The sequence below is a fragment of the Eschrichtius robustus genome, chromosome 6 (genome assembly GCF_028021215.1).
Source record: "Eschrichtius robustus isolate mEscRob2 chromosome 6, mEscRob2.pri, whole genome shotgun sequence".
NCBI classification, from domain to species: Eukaryota; Metazoa; Chordata; class Mammalia; order Artiodactyla; family Eschrichtiidae; genus Eschrichtius; species Eschrichtius robustus.
In genome coordinates, this window is record NC_090829.1 from 42,440,094 (window position 1) to 42,460,477 (window position 20,384).

The window sequence follows — 20,384 nt, forward strand, 5'->3', positions numbered from 1 at the left end:
CTCATCAGGCTTCTAGATCTAAGTCTACTTTATAGGAAATATAGGGGTTAGAGGAAGAATTAACAGTTAAAGCAGTGATAGGAGGAAAATCAATAGCCTAAAATAATATTATCAGTAAAAATTGAAGATCGAAAAATAAATGAACTAAAATTTCAGTTCCAAACCTAGCAAGAGAAGAGTAAAATAAACCAAAAGAAAACAGGGAGAAGAAAATAATAAAGATTAGAAAGCAGAAATTAATTATTACAATAGGAAAAATAAATAAATAAATCTTTGGGAAAAATAATCTAAATTGTTCTTTGAAAAAACAATTAAATAGACAAACCACCAACTAACCTAATCATGAAAAGAAAAAAAAGGGAGAAAATATACAAAACAAGAAATGACAAGGGATATGTAAGCATTGAAAGAGAAGAAAATGTTAAACATTTAAGACACCACTCTGCACAACTTAATGCAAATACATTTGAAAACCTAGTTGAAACAAATAATTCCCTTGGAAAATAAAAATTTCCAAAATTGTCACTAAAGTTTAAACAAATCAATTTTCAGAGAAGAAATAGAGAACTACCTAAAATGCCCATCTATATAAGATTAGTTGAATAAATGACGGTATATCCAAACAATGGAATACTATGCAGCAAAGATCTCTATGTACTGATATGGAGTGTTTTCAAGGAATATTTTGTTAAATGAAAAAAAGCAAGGTATAAAAGAGTATATTTAATGTAAACATATGAAAAGGAGAGAAAGACTACATATATATTTGCTTATAATTTTAAAAAATATAGGAAGGATAAAGCAGCAACTCACAAAAATGTTGAAAATGAAATGCAACTTCTTTGAGCTTAGTGCTTTATATAGTTTTCACTTTTGAACCATGTAACTGTTTTGCATATTAAATCAACAAAAATTTAAAAGGCAAGTCCTAATGTTGAACACAAACAGCCACAAATTAACCTAATTAATGAAACTATCAAATTGATACCATGGCCATTCAGAAAAAAGAATTAATTCAACTGACTTTTGAGCAGTGTACTCCCTAAATAAAATGTATTTTAAGTACAAAAAGAATTACAGAGAAATACTGATCTTTTCTTAGGTTTGTTTTTTATAATGATATCAGTGAAGAAATTTTGAAAATATTTTGTATCTATTATAGGTTAGAGAAAATTGTTGGAAACCAGGTTTTTTCTCACTATGGCAGAATGGAGATACCAGTTGCAATAGGAGAAGGTTAGGAAGAATCATTTTTTTTTTAATTTGATTTGATTTGCATTGGAGTTATCAATATTAACTCATGGTTTAATATTTTCTAGCTCTGAAATTTTTATTTTCTAGGCTCCTGAAAAGCCTAGAAGCAATAATATTTCAGTAACATTGGGCATACCTAGTATGCGGATGCTGATTTCTAAATATTGTTCTCCACTGAAAGGAACTCAGGTTCTTTGGAGAAATGGCTGATTCCAAGTCTGGGATACAGAAAGTACACAGTAAGTTGGAGACGTCTGGTGCACAAACGTGAGGAAGTGCTCACAATTAATGGGGACATGTCAGAGGATATAAGAGCTAGCTTAAAGTTGTTCCTGCTGGCCAAGTTTGTGATAAGTTGACCATCAAAAAGAATAATGATGGTAATGGTTATATTATCTTGAGTTAGAAAAGAACCCGTGATTCCAAAGTGACTCAGAAAACTAAAAATAGAACTACCATATGACCCAGCAATTCTACTTCTGGGTATCTACCCGAAAAAACTAAAACACTAATTCGAAAAGATACATGCACTCCAATGTTCATAGCAGCATTATTTACGATTGTCAATATGTGGAAACAACCTCAGTGTCCATCAACAGATGAATGTATAAAGAAGATGTGGTACATATATATAATGGAATACTACTTAGCCATAAAAAAGAATGAAATAATGCCATTTGCAGGATTATTGAGCAATAGGATATTCACATGTTATCATGTATCACCCACAGTTACTTATTAATTACAATATAATACACACACACACACACACACACACACACACACACACACACACCTGGAATGTGTTGAGACTAGTACGCTGATCTTTATAAACCTTCAGTAGCCTGGAAATGGGAGGAGCTCTTTTATGAGTTTTTCAACAGTAATCGTCATTGGAAGAAGAGACTTCCGTTTGTCTTTGGGTATGTTGTTTTGGAATGCTCCTACCTCTAGAGACACAAAAATATTGTTACTGAGGGAGACTGAGGCTATCAGAGTAGAGATGTTCAGAAGCTAAACCAAGTGCTTTATTTTGTAACGTAAATCCGGTGTGTCTTGCCCCAAAGAGGTATTTTAGCAAAGCCAAGACCTTGCAGAATTGTGTCTTCCACAGGAGAAAGGATTCTTTTCCATATTTGGATTTAGACCGTGCTCTGTTTGGTTATTATCGCTGGAGTTGTGTATATGTTCTTCTTTGTGGAGTAATGACAGAGAGTCAGGAGCAGAACGTCTAAAGCTGCAGGAGAGATATGCACACCTCATCTTCCTCTGGGACTTTGAAGTGAGCTGGACTAGGTACGGTTTAGCACAGAGTGGATTGTGGATACACCCACTGAGATTCCATAATCCAGATTGTGCTGATACTAGGTTTTATGTGTAATTGTCCTGAGGGGTGAGAGGGGGTGGAGCTCAGGATAACCAAAGCCCTGAGGGTTAGGGTGGGAATTCTTTTGAAGGGAAACATAACTCCACTGGCAGTCATCCACCTAAATAATGGAGTGTGTACCCATTATTCATTGGCTGTCTGCCCTTCTTATAATAGGTCCACAATTATAAATTACTGGGGTGTAAAACTTCAGCATGGAAGAGGGGCAGGAACTAGAGAGGAAGGAGAACTTTTCCCCTGGTTTGGGTCCTTGTTGAGAGTTTGGTGTGGACCTTGAGACATCAAGATATTTGGGAGCCCAACTGGGAGGCAGTCAAGGCAGGGCCCACTGGGGGTGGCATCTCTGAGAGAAGCCACTTCTAAGAGCATCTGGAAGGACGTGACTGCCTGTGCTAAACTTCCCTGACAGCCTGTCTCAGCTGTGCTGAGGTGATTAAGGGAAGGACCTGCCCCAGCTAGGGGGATGGTGGTGAAGGGCAAAACACTACCTCTTCCCTGGAGCCAAAGGGGAGATAGCAGAGATGTTGCCAGTTAACAAAGATACAAACATATTTTCCAAAGGGTAGAGGTCGTCAGACATAAATTCTATGTGCCTGTTAATTAATGGAGTATGTACCCATTACTCATTGGTTGTCTTTCCCTTATAATAGGTCCACAGTCTCCTATCAGTAATTCTGAAATCCCAATGATTTTGAAAAAATATTTTTTTCATAAGTTTGCAACTGTCTCATCTGGTGGCAAAACTTGACTGGAACTTATGTGAGATTATTTATACTCTTTATTTATCTCACTTGATTTCTGAATATTTATATGCTTTGCTACAGAAAAATTGATGTGTTTGTTAATAGGGTACTGCCTCGGAGTTCTCTGGGCATGCTCCATGGCAGGGGCCCCATAAATCTGAAAAATTAAAAATCTGAAAACTGCTGAATTCCAAAACCTGTCTGGCCACAAGGGATGAGGATTTAGACCTAGATATGGGATTTGTAGCTGTATTAACCTTCCTTTAAGCTGGGGATCTGCTTCAGGACCCTTAGGGAAGCAGGGCCTGTTTCTTTTGATCCTTGGATATAAACTCCACCCCACCCCGGCTCCTGCTCTAAGATAGGACCTGTGCCTAGTCTGCACAGGTTTAAAATATCTGCATGTGTTGCCAACAGTAAAAACTCAGGAGGTTACACATAAACGTCTAGATTTCTGGTGTCTATTGGGAAGTTGGAAAGCTAGCAGTATTGACTTTGCATTCTGACAGATCAGAAGTTTGCTGGGACTGAAAAGCAGCTCCTCTGTTTGCTGGGAAAATTGTCAGTTTGCCACAGTTTCCACCACTCTCAACTATGATATGAGACTCAAATTAGTCAAAACCTAGAAATCCATCTTCCTTTAAGTTGGTAGTTATTATTATTAATATATATGTATATTTTTGAGAGGGATGGACAGGGGTGGTGGGGCAAAGGCTTCTAGTCACCCTGCTCACATCATTTATTTTTATTATGCCTCCAGCTACTGAAGGCATTTCAGTTTTCCATCCCTACTGTACCCCAGAGTCAAAGCTTTTCCCTCAAAGTCCCTGGACTCCACCTGGGTTACCATCCTAGCTGTAGCTCTGACCCACCAATGACCTTAAGTTGACAGAGCCCACGGCGTTTTCCATAAGGGGCTTGCTCCCCCGGACTCACTCCTTGTCTGTTCCTTTCTCCAGGCCTGGGATATCTTCCCAAGAACTGGCTGTCTTCACTGAAGCCCTTTACAGTAAGTGCATTTCTTTCCATCTGCCCGGTAGATGCCCTGTAGCTTTTCAGCCTGTGCCAGCTGGTGCCGTTCTCACTCTTTTACACTGTGGTCCTGGCCCTGGTGGCAAGGCGTGCTGCAGAGTGAGTGACCCTCTCCTGCGTTTCTGGCTTTGATGAGGTGCTCTCATTCTGATCCTAAATGATTTCCTGTTCTTTGTGTTTCCAACCCCCGCTTGGTCACTTTATTATTATTTCCCCTCCAGCCGGCACTTTTGTTAACCCCACTGCATATCTCAGCCAGAAGGACCCAAGGCCTTCACCCTGACACATGATGGAAAAAGAGTACTCAGCCAGGAGCCAGGAGCCAAGAGATCTGGCCTCTACTCCCAGCTACACCCTTGTTGGTAGAAAGTCCATGAACAAATCACTTTCCTCTCTGGCCCTTGGATTTCTCAATTGTAAAATGAGGCAATTTTGCTGTAGATGTACTCAATATCCTTTTAATCCTGCGTACTGGGCATCCCCCTCACAGTGGATAAAACATGTTTGATTTACTGGTGTGCGGCCCCCTTTTTTCTTTTTGGTCTTGGTTGGAGGAAGAAAACATTGGTCTTGATAGTAGAAAACATTCATCTCCTTATTTAGTGCCTGAGGAATCTCTCACATAATAGTATACCGTATGTACTCCAGAACTGGCCTTTCTCCTGGGTGCTGACATAGGGCCTGAGTAAAACCAGATCCACCGTCTGGGAGGGGCTGGGCCCCAGACCTTAAGATCAAGTCCTGGACATATATACACTACCAAATGTAAAATAGATAGCTAGTGGGAAGCAGCCGCATAGCACAGGGAGATCAGCTCGGTGCTTTGTGACCACCTAGAGGGGTGGGATAGGGAGGGTGGGAGGGAGGGAGACGCAAGAGGGAAGAGATATGGGAACATGTGTATGTGTATGTATAACTGATTCACTTTGTTATAAAGCAGAAACTAACACACCATTGTAAAGCAATTATACTCCAATAAAGATGTTAAAAAAAAAAAAAAAAAAAGATCAAGTCCTGGGCAGGCAAGTGCTCTGGAGCAGTGGTCCCCCACCTTTTTGGCACCAGGGACCGGTTTCGTGGAAGACAATTTTTCCACGGATGGGGGTGGGTGGGGGGTGATGGTTTCGGGATGATTCAAGCGCGTTACATTTATTGTGCACTTTATTTCTATTATTATTACATTGCAATATGTAATAAAATAATTATACAACTCACCATAATGCAAAATCAGTGGGAGCCCTGAGCTTGTTTTCACTTGCCACTCACTGATAGGGTTTTGCTGTGAGTCTGCAAGCAGTTGATTTATTATGGTCTCTGTGCAGTCACACCTCTCTGCTAATGATAATCTGTATTTGCAGCCGCTCCCCAGCGCTAGCATCACCGCCTCAGCTCCACCTCAGATCATCAGGCATTAGATCCTCATAAGGAGTGTGCAACCTAGATCTCGCGCACATGCAGTTCACAGTAGGGTTCGTGCTCCTATGAGAATCTAATGCCGCTGCTGATCTGACAGAGGCGGAGCTCAGGCGGTAATGTGAGCGATGGGGAGTGGATGTAAATACAGATGAAGCTTCAATCGCTCACCCACCGCTCACCTCCTGCTGTGTGGCCTGGTTCCTAACAGGCCACGGACTGGTGCTGGTCTGTGGCCTGAGGGTTGGGGACCCCTGCTCTGGAGAACAACAGGTGGAAAGAGGTGTAATTTAATTTCATCATCACTTTACATTTCCTGCCAGGTAGTCTGCTCCTGTTCTTGAGGTCAGAGATAGGCCTCATTTCTCATGGAGAAGGGCAAGAGCAAGGATCTCTGTTTGGATCACGGCTTAACCACTTGCTGCTGTGTGACCTTGAGCCATTTACTTCACCTCTCCTAGTCTGAAAAAGAGGGCAATTACAATGCCTTCTGCATAGGAATGTTAGGATTAAATGGGATAATGTATGTAAGGCTCTTAGCACAGAGCCTGGCACATATTAAGTACCCGAAAGGTGTTATATAGCTTAATCATTGTTAGCACACTTTATTTCCCAAGAGCCTCTAGGTCTATCAGGGAAAAATTGTATTCCATCTCAGGAGTATGCAAAAAAAAAAAATCATTCTCAAAAATTAGCTTATGAAGAAGTCTCTCCCATTTAACTCTTGCCCTTTGCCCTACTGGTTCCCACTGACAACCTGAGTAGATACTTTTAGCCGTATTTAATCAGAGAACAATTAAAAGCCACTACCAGAGCTCCATTCAACCTAGAAAAATCAATTCCAAACTAAAAACCCACTGTTTTATTGTACCTTTGCATGTAGCTCATAATGTAAGCTACAGATATACTTAAAGCTCTTCTTGCAATATAAGAACATTTAGTGATCATGACATTTCATTCCTTTAAAAGAATTTTTTTTCCTTGAACAATGAACAGGAATATTTTATGGAATTCAGTGAGGATTTTTCTGGATTTGTATTTATTTTCAGTTACACACGTAACACTTTAATACATTCTGGTAAAACAATTCAAACAATGCAAATGAAAAGAAAGTGTGAAAGTCCTTCTTCACACCATCCCCGTTAGAAGTGGCTTCCCTACCCCAGTGGTAGCAGTCTTTTCACCCCTATCTGAGGGGATTAACCCTGACTTGTCTGAGGAAACTGTAATGGCCTCCCCTGAGGCAATTGCTAAACAAGGCAATGCTGGTTCTCCTTATAACCCACCCCCACTACCCCTCTCTGCTTCTAGACCTATAAGTAGACTCAAGTCCCAGCAGCCCTAAAAGTGAGATACCAAGTGTAACCCATGAGGAGGTGTGCTATACTCCAAAAGAACTAAGTTAAGTTTTATAATTTGTACAGAAAGAAATCTGGAGAATATGTGTGGGAATGGATATTAAGGTGTGGGTTAGTGGTAGAAGGAACATAAAGTTGGATCGGGCCAAATGTGTTGATACGGTCTCTCTAAGCAGAAATTCTGCATTTAATATGGCAGCTTGAAGTGTTAGGAAGAGCTCTAGCAGTTTGCTTGCTTTGTTGGCTGAAACATGGATCAAAAAGTGGCCCATGATGACCAAATTAGAAATGGTAGGCATGCCTTGGTTTAATGTAAAGGGAGGGATTCAAAGGCTTAGGGAGTTTGGAATATTAGACTGGATTTGTCATTTAAGACCTACTTACCCACACTGGAGGGTCCAGAAGATATACCAGTCATCACTACTGCGAGAAATAAATTTGAGAGAGGAGCCCCAGCATTCTTAAAGAGTTCTGTGACTGGTCTTCTCTGTACACCAGACCTTACAGTGGGGACTGTAGTCACTGAATTGGGAAACCTAAGGGCAGTAGGATCTGTGGATGGCAAGGGCCAAATTGCTACATTCAACTCTCCCTGTGGACAGAACTTTGAGCATTGCACTAAGTTGTTCACTTTGCTTGGAAGGAGATATGGCCTGACATGTGATTATATACTGGTTCATGGCTGTGGCCAGTGGTTTTCCTGGATAGTCAGGGGCTTGGAAAGAACATGATTAGAAATTTGGTGACAAGGAAATCTAGGGAAGAGGGATATAGATAGATGTCTCTGAATAGACAAAAACATGAAGATATTTGAGTCCCGTATGAATGCTCACCAAAGGGTGACCTAAGCAGAGGAGGATATTAATGATTAAGTAGATAGGATGACCCTTTCTATGGAAACCAGTCAGCCTCTTTCCCAGCCACCCCTGTCATCTCAACGGGCTTATGAGCAAAGTGGCCATTGTGGCAGGGATGAAAGTTATACATGGGCTCAGCAACATGAACTTCAACTCAACAAGGCTGACCTGGCTATGGCCACTGCTGAGTGCCCAATCTGCCAGCAACAGAGACCAGCAATGAGTCCTAGATATGGCACTGTTCCCCAGGGTGCTGATCCATTCTCTGGATACAGATTTGCTTTCTTGGCACACAATGCTTCTGTCAGAACTACCATCTTACTTACAGAATACCATATTTACCATCATGGTAGTCTACACAGCATTGTTTCTGATCAAGGAACTCACCTCACAGCAAAAGAAGTGTGGCAATGTCCCCGTGCTCATGGAATTCACTGGCCTTACCTGTTCCCCACTATCCTGAAGCAGCTGGCTTGATTGAATGGTGGGATGGCCTTTTGAAGACTTGGTTACAGCATCCACTAGATGGCAATACGTTGCAGGACTGGGCCGAGTTTCTCCAGAAGGCTGTGAATGCTCTGAATCAGTGTCCAACATATGTCGCTATGTCTCCTAAAGCTAAGATTCATGAGTCAAGGGGCTTCCCTGGTGGCGCAGTGGTTGAGAGTCCGCCTGCCAATGCAGGCAACAGGGGTTCGGGCCCTCGTCCGGGAGGTTCCCACATGCCGCGGAGCAACTGGGCCTGTGCACCACAACTACTGAGCCTGTGCTCTAGAGCCCGCGAGCCACAACTGCTGAGCCCACGTGCCACAACTACTGAAGCCTGCGCATCTGGAGCCCGTGCTCTGTAACAAGAGAGGCCACCGCGGTGAGAAGCCCACGCACCACGGCGGGGAGTGGCCCCCGCTCACCGCAACTAGAGAGGGGCCGCGTGCAGCAACAAAGACCCAATGCAGACAAATAAATAAATTAATTAAAAAAAAAAAAGATTCATGCGTCAAGGGGTGGAAATGGGAGCGGCTCTACTCACTATTATCCCTAGTGACCTGCTAGCAAAATTTTTGCTTCTTGTTCCCATGACCTAATGCTCTATTGGCTTAGAGAGCTTAGGCCAAAGAGAAAAATGCTTCCGCCAGGAGACACAATAATGATTCCATTGAACTGAAAGTTAAAATTGCTGTCTGGCCGCTTTGGACTCCTCATGCCTCTGACTCAGCAGGCAAAGTAGTGAGTTACTGTGCTGGCTGGGACAATTGATCCTGACTACCAAGAGGAAACTGTACTTCTACGCCACGACAGAGATATGGAAGAGTATGTCTGGAATGCAGGAGATCCCTTAAGAAGGCTCTTAGTATTAACCATTCCTTGAGATTAAGGTCAGTAGAAGACAACAACAACCCAATCCAGGCAGGACTACTAATGGCCCAGATCCTTCGGGAATGAAGGTTTGTATCACTTCAGTGTGTAAAGAACCACAACCAGCTGAGGTGTTTACTGAAGGCAAAGGGAATATAGTATGGGTAGTGGAGGAAGGTAGTTATAAATACCAGCTATGACCATGTGACCAGTTACAGATATGGGGACCGTAACTGTCAGGAGTATTCCTCCTTATTTTGTTATGAATATGTGTGTGTGTGTCTGTGTGTATTTTAAAACAAATATCATTGTTTTCTTCCCTCTCTTATTCCCTAATTGTGTAACATAAGATGTATTGACTTTATATCATAGTATTTAAGTTATAGGATATCAAGGAGAAGAGTAAACATCACTCAAGGACATTATATTACCTCTTCTGGGTAAGGGATTAGTACGTTTCTGGTTATACACAGAACAGTGTATCATGTTAGGTGGAATTATGATCTTGTTAATGTGTTTTTTGGAGATTAAGTATAGTTTAAGAAGGTGCATATGAGTGCCAAGTTGACAAGGAGTGGACTTGTGATGATTAATTTTGTGTGTCAGCAATACGTAAGGGGACTTCCCTAGTGGCTCAGTGGTTAAGAATCCACCTGCCAGTGCAGGGGGCACAAGTTTGAGCCGTGGTCCGGGACGATCCCACATGCTGCGGAGCAATGAAGCTCATGCACCACAACTACTGAGCCTGCGCTCTAGAGCCCGCGAGCCACAACTACTAAGCCCACGTGCCACAACTACTGAAGCCCACGCGCCTAGAGCCCATGCCCCGCAACCAGAGAAGCCACTGCAATGAGAAGCCTGTGCATTGCAATGAAGAGCAGCCCCCGCTCGCCGCAACTAGAGAAAGCCTGTGCGCAGCAACGAAGACCCAACGCAGCCAAAAATAAATAAATAAATAAGTAAATTAATTAATTAAAAAACACACAAAACAATACATAGGGTGCCCAGATATTTGGTTAAACGTTATTTCTGGATGAGATTAACATCTGAAACAGTAAACTGAGTAAGGCAGATTGCTCTTCCCAATGTGAGTGAGCTTCATCCAATCCACTGAAGGCCTGTATAGAATAAAAAGCTGAGTACGAAAGAATTCTTTCTCTCTGCCTGACTGTTTTCAAGCTGGAACATCAGTCTTCTTCTGCCTCTGAACTCTTGGACTTTGAACTTATGCCATCAGCTCTCTGGGGTTTTAGGCCTTTGGACTTGGACTGGAACTTACACTGTAGGCGCTCTCGAGTCTACAGCTTGCCAACTGCAGATGTTGGACTTCTCAGCCTCCATGATTGCGTGAGCCAATTCCTTAAAATAAATCTCTCTCTCGCCATGTGTAGATGATATAGATACAGATACAGATATAGATGTATAGAGGTATGTATCTATTTATGTATTTAGAGAATATATATTTATTGATTGTGTTTCTCTGGAGAACCCAGACTATATACTAGATAACCAATGCACTCCTTCTTTCATAAAATACTTGGTCAGGGAGAGCTTTCCTGTCATACATTTACAACAGCCTCATTCTTTGTAACTGCTGCATGATATCCCTAGTTCTATGGTATTTTTAACCATTTCCTTTTTAATGGGTACTTAAGTTCTTTCGGTGCTCTATTCTCAGAATAACTGCTCACAGCATCATAGCAGAGTGGGTTGCTTCCATGATAGACTGAACTTTGCTGAGTCAGCCCTGGCCACAAGGTGGAACACACATGAGAGGAAAATGGAAGTATCTTCCACAGAGAGTTTTTGTTCATCCTGTACCTTAGGAAAATAGCTCCCATCCTTGTGGCTTTGTGACCTTGTTTTGCCAATGTCAAAGGACATTATTAAAAAAGCAAAATAAAACGAAAAGCTTTCTACTTGTTACCATCATAATTTTTTTAAAAAAGCTATTCTAACATAAAAGCACAAAGACAACCTTAGAATAATGGATGGTCAAATTGGATAAATTCAATCTTATTCAAAATTCACTGCACTGTCATTTTTCTCTCTTTGTGTCAGCAGGTGAAAACTCTCTCACTCGCCTCTTTCACTTTCCATCTGCATTAGAAGGAACTACCTTAATATTTTTCTGACTTCTAAATTAACAAAGAATTGGGAAGAAAGCTAAAGTGAGAACTTCTTGCTCTCTTTTTTTTTTTAACTTTTTATTTTATATTGGAGTATAGCCGATTAACAATGTTGTGATAATTTCAGGTGCACAGCAAAGGGACTCAGCCATACATATACATGTATCCATTCTCCCCCAAACTCCCCTCCCATCCAGGCTGCCACATAACATTGAGCGGAGGTCCCTGTGCTATACAGTAGGTCCTTGTTGGTTATTCATTTTAAATACAGCAGTGTGTACACGTTGATCCCAAACTCCCTAACTATCCCTTCCCCCCATCCTCCCCCACCTGCCCCCCAGTAACCATAAGTTCGGAGAACTTCTTGCTTTCTAAGAGGGAGATCACAGTCTAGTAAATGAGGGTTAAAGATGTTTCCTTGGACTCAGGCCTAGGAAGTGATTCTAGGATGAGTTGGAAAGAATTCAAACCTTGGTTCTTGAGACCTTAACCGAAAGGAGGCCTGGCATGAAAAGATGAGCATGATGTGGGTGTGGGGTTGTGTGAAGAGATTGCAAACCCATTGGAGATGAATGGTGGTGCAGTCCACAATGGAAATCAAAGAGCTGTCGTAAAACAATTAAAGGTACTAGAATGACCTATTTAGAGAATAACATCTGAATCTATTAAATCATCTCTATTCTGCTTTCTTTAACACATTTCCCTTCTCTGGCATGGAAAAACTGTGAGGAGAGACTTTCCTGGTGGTCCAGTGGTTAAGACTCCACACTCCCAATGCAGGGGGCCCAGGTTCAATCCCTGGTCAGGGAACGAGAGTCCACATGCTGCAACTAAAAGATCCTGCATGCTTCAACTAAGACTCAGCGCAGCCAAATAAATAAATAAATAAATAAAGTGTATTTTGAAAAAAAACTGAGGAAAAAAAATTATATATTTTTTATAGCTTATGTGAAGTGAAAAAATTGGTGGTTGTTTTTTGAAATAAAATAGCCAGTTTTATTGGTTGTAGCAACTGTTCTGTTTTAAACATAAGGAGAGGAAGGGGAAGAAATGCTAGCCCTGCAGATGGACAGGTGCTTTCTGTGGTTAGAAAAGTCCCTGGAGCATTTAAAGCCTGGAGCATCAGTTCAGCCAGAGCTGTGGTTTTCCCCACTCTAATCACACCCGAGGTATCGGGATGCAGGGTGAGACCCCAGCTGAACATCTGTGATTTTCAGTCAATTCTGCCACCCTCAGAACCAGCTGTTCTGTCTCACTGATCCTTCATTCACTCCTCTAAAAAAATTGGGGTAATAAGATTGCCTTATGTGACAAGAGAACACAGTAAAATCCCTCTGAAAGTTATGAAGTGTTATACAAACAAATTATAATATTTACAAAACCCAGAAAGCAGGGGGTGGGACGAGGAGTGGGCCAAAGCTAGGTCATATGATGACTTTGTGCAAATTAGAAAAAGATGCCCCTTTGGTGGACACAGCCCAGTGCCAGGACACACAGCTGGCTTAGTGGAACTTGGGCTGGATTTCAGCCCTAACTTATACCCTCAGTGGCATGCCAATGTGCAGTGAACTGTTTGCAGAACTTCATGTGGCAGACCCAGAGGTCAGGGCCATTTGTTCTGGGCCTCAAGTTCAAGGGAGTCTCAAATTGTGACTTCCATTCAGTAGAATTATGTGCAAGGGATTAAGATAAAGCTGCACCACAAATGATGATTTGATTTGATTTTTATTTTTGGCTGTGTTGGGTCTTTGCTGCTGTGTGTGGGCTTTCTCTAGTTGTGGCGAGCGGGGGTTACTCTTCATTGTGGTGTGCGGGCTTCTCATTGCTGTGGCTTCTCTTGTTGCGGAGCACGGGCTCTAGGTGCACGGGCTTCGGTAGTTGTGGCACATGGGCTCAGTAGTTGCAGCATGCAGGCCCTAGAGCATGCAGGCTTCAGTAGTTGTGGCACGTGGGCTCAGTAGTTGCAGTGCGCGGGCTCTAGGGTGCACGGGCTTCAGTAGTTGTGGCATGGGGGCTCAGTAGTTGTGGCTTGCGGGCTCTAGAGCACAGGCTCAGTAGTTGTGGCACCCTGGCTTAGTTGCTCCGCCCAGGGATCGAACCCATGTCCCCTGCATTGGCAGGTGGATTCTTAACCACTGCACTACCAGGGAAGTCCCCAAATGATGATTTTAAATGATATCCATCTAACTAAATCCAAGGGGTGAGTGGTCTCACATTTTAAAGCTGCTTGGGCCTCCCCGAGATTTTGTAAAGCCTAATTATTTAGTAAACTTAAAAAAATAAGGTGATATTCAGCTTCAGTAATGCTCATTGGTTAAGTAGCTGCCTCAGCAATTTTTAGACATAGGACGAATGAAATAATTGCATATAGACACACATCTAATATGTGGTGTTCACCCTTGGACATCGTCTCATTTTGCCATATTTGAAACCAGCCTCAATACTGGACTCAGCACTTTGTTTCATCTGGCCCCTACCCTCCTCACTTCTGGCTCATTTTGCCCCAGTCATGCTGCCCTTGTTTCCTTCTGCTAAACATCCTACCTCTGGACATTTCCATTTGCTGTCCCCTTTGCCTAGAATGCTTTTCTCCCAGATTTCTGCATGGCTCAGTTCTTTCTAACATTCACCTTTCTCTTGAAAGATGACTTCAGAGATACACCTGAAATAATTATGCTGCTTCTAAGCTGCACTTTTATTTTATTTTTTAAAAACATTTTTTTTTAAAAACCTTTTAAAAAAACATTTTATTTTTTAAAAACCTCTCTGAACCTGAGATGCATTTAACAACTGCTAGCATCTTATGATTGTGATTAACGAAGCAGCAGGCATGACTGCTGCAGTTGTCATTGCTTGTGTGCAAAATCAGATGTTATTCCTGGTGGACCTACTGGCCACCTGCCTCACCTTGACAATTCAGTCAACAGATCTGGGACACCAGATACTGGAACTTGCATATCCAGGAAAGAACATTCAAGTGATAGTTTAAAGATCCAGACCTACTTCAGGATGATTCTTTTCTTTTTTTTTTTAAGACTTTATTTTTTAGAGCAGTTTTAAGTTCACAGCAAAACTGAGAGTCAGGTACAGAGATTTCCAGTATACTCCCTGCCTCCACCCATGTACAGCCTACCCTATTATCAGCATCTCCCACCAGAGTAGTACATTTGCAGGAAGATTCTTTGTCTTTGAAAATGGTGAAGCAGATGCCAACTTTCCTCACCATGAATGAAAAAACCCACTCATTCTCTGGAAGGATTCTCCTATGATAGAAAGCCCACCTCAGGTATAACTATGTAACTTTTTATACAGTGTAAATTCATACATGTATTTTAAACTTCAAATCTGTTTTTATTTATTTATTTTATTTATTTATTTATGGCTGTGTTGGGTCTTCGTTTCTGTGTGAGGGCTTTCTCTAGTTGCGGCAAGCAGGAGCCACCCTTCATCGCGGTGCGCAGGCCTCTCACTATCGCGGCTTCTCTTGTTGCGGAGCACAGGCTCCAGACGCGCAGGCTCAGTAATTGTGGCTCACGGGCCCAGCCGCTCCGCAGCATGTGGGATGCTCCCAGACCAGGGCTCGAACCCGTGTCCCCTGCATTGGCAGGCAGACTCTCAACCATTGCGCCACCAAGGAAGCCCAAATCTGTTTTTAAAAATTATGTACCATAGGGACTTCCCTGGTGGCACAGTGGTTAAGAATCCGCCTGCCAATGCAGAGGACACGGGTTCGATCCCTGGGCTGGGAAGATCCTACATGCCGCGGAGCAACTAAGCCCGTGCACCACAACTACTGAGCCTGCGCTCTAGAGCCCGCAAGTCACAACTACTGAGCCCACGTGCTGCAACTACTGAAGCCCGCATGCCTAGAGCCTGTGCTCCGCAACAAGAGAAGCCACCACAATGAGAAGCCCGTGCACTGCAACGAAGAGTAGTCCCTCCTGGCCACAACTAGAGAAAGCCTATGTGCAGCAATGAAGACCCAACCCAGCCAAAAACAAATAAATTTATTTTAAAAAAATTTATGTACCAGAGATATTTACACATATGAATGATATGTATCTTCCTCAAGAAGACTTTATCAAGGATATGACAGCAGAATTGAGATTTTTATCTTCAAATCATTTGCTTTCCAAAGTCTAAGAGGATTTATTGTTCTGTTCATCTGAAACTGAAAAAAAAAGGTAAAACAATAAATAATAAATCTAAGTGACAGCTGACAGTAAATTGATTCTAGGATCTGAAACTTGTATTCCTCTGAAAATGCATCTTTTGAGGATTCAAACTTTCTCACTGTTGCTGCCAGTTACACTGTCACTGATCACAGTTACTTCAAATAGCTAACCTTTCTCAAGTGGAGCCAGTAGCTTAGCTTGTAAAGTATATGCTTCCAAAATATGAATTTTACTCTATTTTGCTTATATTAAGCTCAGTAGCTAACCTCTCTGTGTTCATTTAAACAAAATATTTCAGAAGCTCATATGACTTTGACATCTTCATTTTACTGGAGGGTCTAAATTTGCTTCTGAAAAGTTAGCAAAATAGTGCTCAGCAAACCTATCTTCCTTAAAACTCAACATTCAGTTTGGATATTCTGTTTTATGTTTTTGTTGCTTCTAACCTCCCAGGCAGCAATTTTACATCTCACAGTCTTGATGTTGTTTAAAAAAATAATGTTGGAGATGGAGTAGAAAAGATCTCCTAGTTCTTACTCATTCTCCTAGTTTTTGAACCAGTTTTTTTTTTAACCCCTGACTCTTTATAGGCATATATCATGTGTACAATACACATGTCTAATATTAATGAAAATAGAAATCTGGATTTCATTCTCATTTTGTCTGTTTGGCTCCCTCTTTGCCTTCTTTCCACTTGCCCTGCCCCTCCCCCGTCGCATCATTATGCTCCATCCGTGCCATCGTTTCCTCACAGTGGGAACACTCCTCTCCTAACAACTTGGCCCCACTCTCTTGGCCACAGAGATACACTCAGGACCAATCAGAATCCCTCTGCAGGCTTTTAGAACCTATCTACCTATCTATCTATTTATTTATTTGGCCATACCAAGCAGCTTGCGGGATTAGTTCCCCAACCAGGGATTGAACCCAGGCCCCCTGCAGTGGAAGCATAGAGTCCTAACCACTGGACCGCCAAGGAATTCCCAGCATTTAGAATTCAGACTAAGAAATTCTAGGCTTATTCTGCTGGGTTTTGGAACAAAGGAGATGGAAACTCAGAAGATGTCAGTGGATATTTCCACCTTGTGAACCAGGATGTAGGCCAAGACAGTGTGTAGTAAGAGAGGAGGAAAAAGTAGAGGCAGAGATTAAAGCTGAATTGAAAGCTGGGGTAGGAAGACTTCTTGGCCTGGTTGCATCCTACCCTCAGGTGATCAGCTCTTCTTCCTTAGGATAAATTAAATTCGTTTGTTTCAGCTAATTTGAGGTGGTTTATATTACTTTTAAGAAAAATGTTAAACAATATGGTGTTTTCTGCATGAAATTTTGGGGAATTCTCTTTTTAAGTTATTTATTATTTTTTAAATAAATAAATATTTATTTGTTTATTTGGTTGTGCTGGGTCTTAGTTGCGGCAGGCAGGCTGCTTAGTTGTGGCATGCAAACTCTTAGTTGCGGCATGCATCTTACTTTTTAAGTTATTTTTGTTAGTTTTGTAATAGCCAGGAAAGGACTTTCCTCAGAGAACTTTTCTTCCTGTTTTTTTCTACCTCAGACGTACATTTTTAGTATCTTAACTTCCCTTTATTTTTTTTCTTGCTAAAGTCAATATTACATGTTTTTCTGTGAGGGGAGTGCAAGGGTTTGTAGCAGAATCTGAAAAGGCTGGTCAGGGCCACATACCTCTTCTAAGTTAAATTCCCTTCCAGGACAAAACTCCTCAAAGAGGAGAAACATCTGGGAATAAAATCTAAATTTAGCAGGACACCCTGTGTGCAAGCACAGGTCACTATCCACACTTCCCCTCCTGGGAGCCTGTGCAGCCCACCACTGCCAGGGTCCCGTGATCCAGGGACAACTTCCCCAGGAGAACACAGGGCACGCCTCAGGCTGGTGCAACGTCATGTTGGGCTCTGCTGCCGCAGGCTCGCCCCCCATCCGTAGCCCTCCCTCCCCCCGGCCTGAGTGAGCCAGAGCCCCCGAATCAACTGCTACTTTAACCCCGTCCTGTCTGAGTGAAGAACATATGCCCTCTGGAGATGTACATGCAGAGGCGGGGCCAGATCCAAAGCTGAACCCCAGGAGCTGTGTGAACAAAGAAGAGAAAGGGAAATTTCTCCCAGCAGCCTCAGGAGCAGCGGATTAAATCTCCACAATCAACTTGATGTACCCTGCAACTGTGGAATACCTGAATAGACAACGAATCATCTCAAATTGAGGAGGTGCACTTTGGGAGAAACGATATATATATATATTTTTCCCTTTTCCTCTTTTTGTGAGTGTGTATGTGTATGCTTCTGTGTGTGATTTTGTCTGTATAACTTTGCTTTTACCATTTGTCCTAGGGTTCTGTCTGTCCTTTTTTTTTTTTTTTTTTTTCTTTTTTTAGTATAGTTTTTAGCGCTTGTTATCATTCGTGGATTTGTTTTTTGGTTTGGTTTCTCTCTTCTTTTTTTTTTAATTACTTAATAAATTTTTAAAAATAATTATTTTTTATTTCAATAACTTTTAAATTTTATTTTATTTTATCTTCTTCTTTCTTTCTTTCTCTTTTTTTTCTCCCTTTTATTCTGAGCCGTGTGGATGACAGGCTCTTGGTGCTCCAGCCAGGCGTCAGGGCTGTGCCTCTGAGGTGGGAGAGCCAAGTTCAGGACATTGGTCCACAAGAGACCTCCCAGCTGCATGTGATATCAAATGGCGAAAATCTCCCAGAGGTCTCCATCTCAAGGCCAAGACCCAGCTCCACTCAACGACGAGCAAGCTACAGTGCTGGACACCCTATGCCAAACAACTAGCAAGACAGGAACACAACCCCACCCATTAGCAGGGAGGCTGCCTAAAATCATAATAAGGCCACAGACACCGCAAAACACACCACCAGACGTGGACCTGCCCACCAGAAAGACAATATCCAGCCTCATCCACCAGAACACAGGCACTAGTCCCCTCCACCACGAAGCCTACAGAACCCACTGAACCAAGCTTAGCCACTGGGGGCAGACACCAAAAAAAACGGGAACTATTAACCTGCAACCTGCGAAAAGGAGACCCCAAACACAGTAAGCTAAGCAAAATGAGAAGACAGAGAAACACACAGCAGATGAAGGAGCAAGGTAAAAACCCACCAGACCTAACAAATGAAGAGGAAATAGGCAGTCTACCTGAAAAAGAATTCAGAATAATGATAGTAAAGATGATCCAAAATCTTGGAAATAGAATGGAGAAAATACAAGAAACGTTTAACAAGGACCTAGAAGAACTAAAGAGCAAACAAACAATGATGAACAACACAATAAATGAAATTAAAAATTCTCTAGAAAGGATCAATAGCAGAATAACTGAGGCAGAAGAACGGATAAGTGACCTGGAAGATAAAATAGTGGAAATAACTACTGCAGAGCAGAATAAAGAAAAAAGAATGAAAAGAATTTAGGACAGTCTAAGATACCTCTGGGACAACATTAAATGCAACAACATTCGAATTATAGGGGTCCCAGAAGAAGAAGAGAAAAAGAAAGGGACTGAGAAAATACTTGAAGAGATTATAGTTGAAAACTTCCCTAATATGGGAAAGGAAATAGTTAATCAAGTCCAGGAAGCACAGAGAGTCCCATACAGGATAAATCCAGGGAGAAACACGCCAAGACACATATTAAACAAACTATCAAAAAGTAAATACAAAGAAAAAATATTAAAAGCACCAAGGGAAAAACAACAAATAGCACACAAGGGAATCCCCATAAGGTTAACAGCTGATCTTTCAGCAGAAACTCTGCAAGCCAGAAGGGAGTGACAGGACATGTTTAAAGTGATGAAATGGAAAAACCTACAACCAAGATTACTGTACCCAGCAAGGATCTCATTCAGATTTGATGGAGAAATTAAAACCTTTACAGACAAGCAAAAGCTAAGAGAATTCAGCACCGCCAAACCAGCTTTACAACAAATGCTAAAGGAACTTCTCTAGGCAGGAAACACAAGAGAAGGAAAAGACCTACAATAACAAACTCAAAACAATTAAGAAAATGGTAATAGGACATACATATCAATAATTACCTTAAATGTAAATGGATTAAATGCTCCAACCAAAAGACATAGACTGGCTGAATGGATACAAAAACAAGACCTGTATATATGCTGTCTACAAGAGATCCACTTCAGACCTAGGGACACATACAGACTGAAAGTGAGGGGATGGAAAAAGATATTCCAGGCAAATGGAAATCAAAAGAAAGCTGGAGTAGCAATTCTCATATCGGACAAAATGGACTTTAAAATAAAGACTATTATAAGAGACAAAGAAGGACACTACATAATGATGAAGGGATCAATCCAAGAAGAAGATATAACAATTGTAAATATTTATGCACCCAACATAGGAGCACCTCAATACATAAGGCAAATGCTAACAGCCATAAAAGGGGAAATCGACAGGAACACAGTCATGGTAGGGGACTTTAACACCCCACTTTCCCCAATGGACAGATCATCAAAAATGAAAATAAATAAGGAAATACAAGCTTTAAATGATACATTAAACAAAATGGACTTAATTGATATTTATAGGACAGTCCATCCAAAAACAACAGAATACACTTTCTTCTCAAGTGCTCATAGAACATTCTCCAGGATAGATCATATCGTGGGTCACAAATCAAGCCTTGGTAAATTTAAGAAAAT

The 20,384-nt window shown here is 41.7% G+C and overlaps 1 protein-coding gene across 1 annotated transcript in view; it reads left to right on the forward strand.

Annotated features, from left to right (window-relative positions):
* Window positions 1–4,351: 4,351 nt before the first annotated feature.
* Window positions 4,352–20,384, forward strand: part of NMD3 (NMD3 ribosome export adaptor) — a 119,925-nt gene continuing 103,892 nt past the window's right edge. The window contains exon 1 of the mRNA XM_068546193.1: window positions 4,352–4,393. The gene's annotated coding sequence lies outside the window, so the exon portion shown is untranslated. The remainder of the gene's footprint in view (window positions 4,394–20,384) is intronic.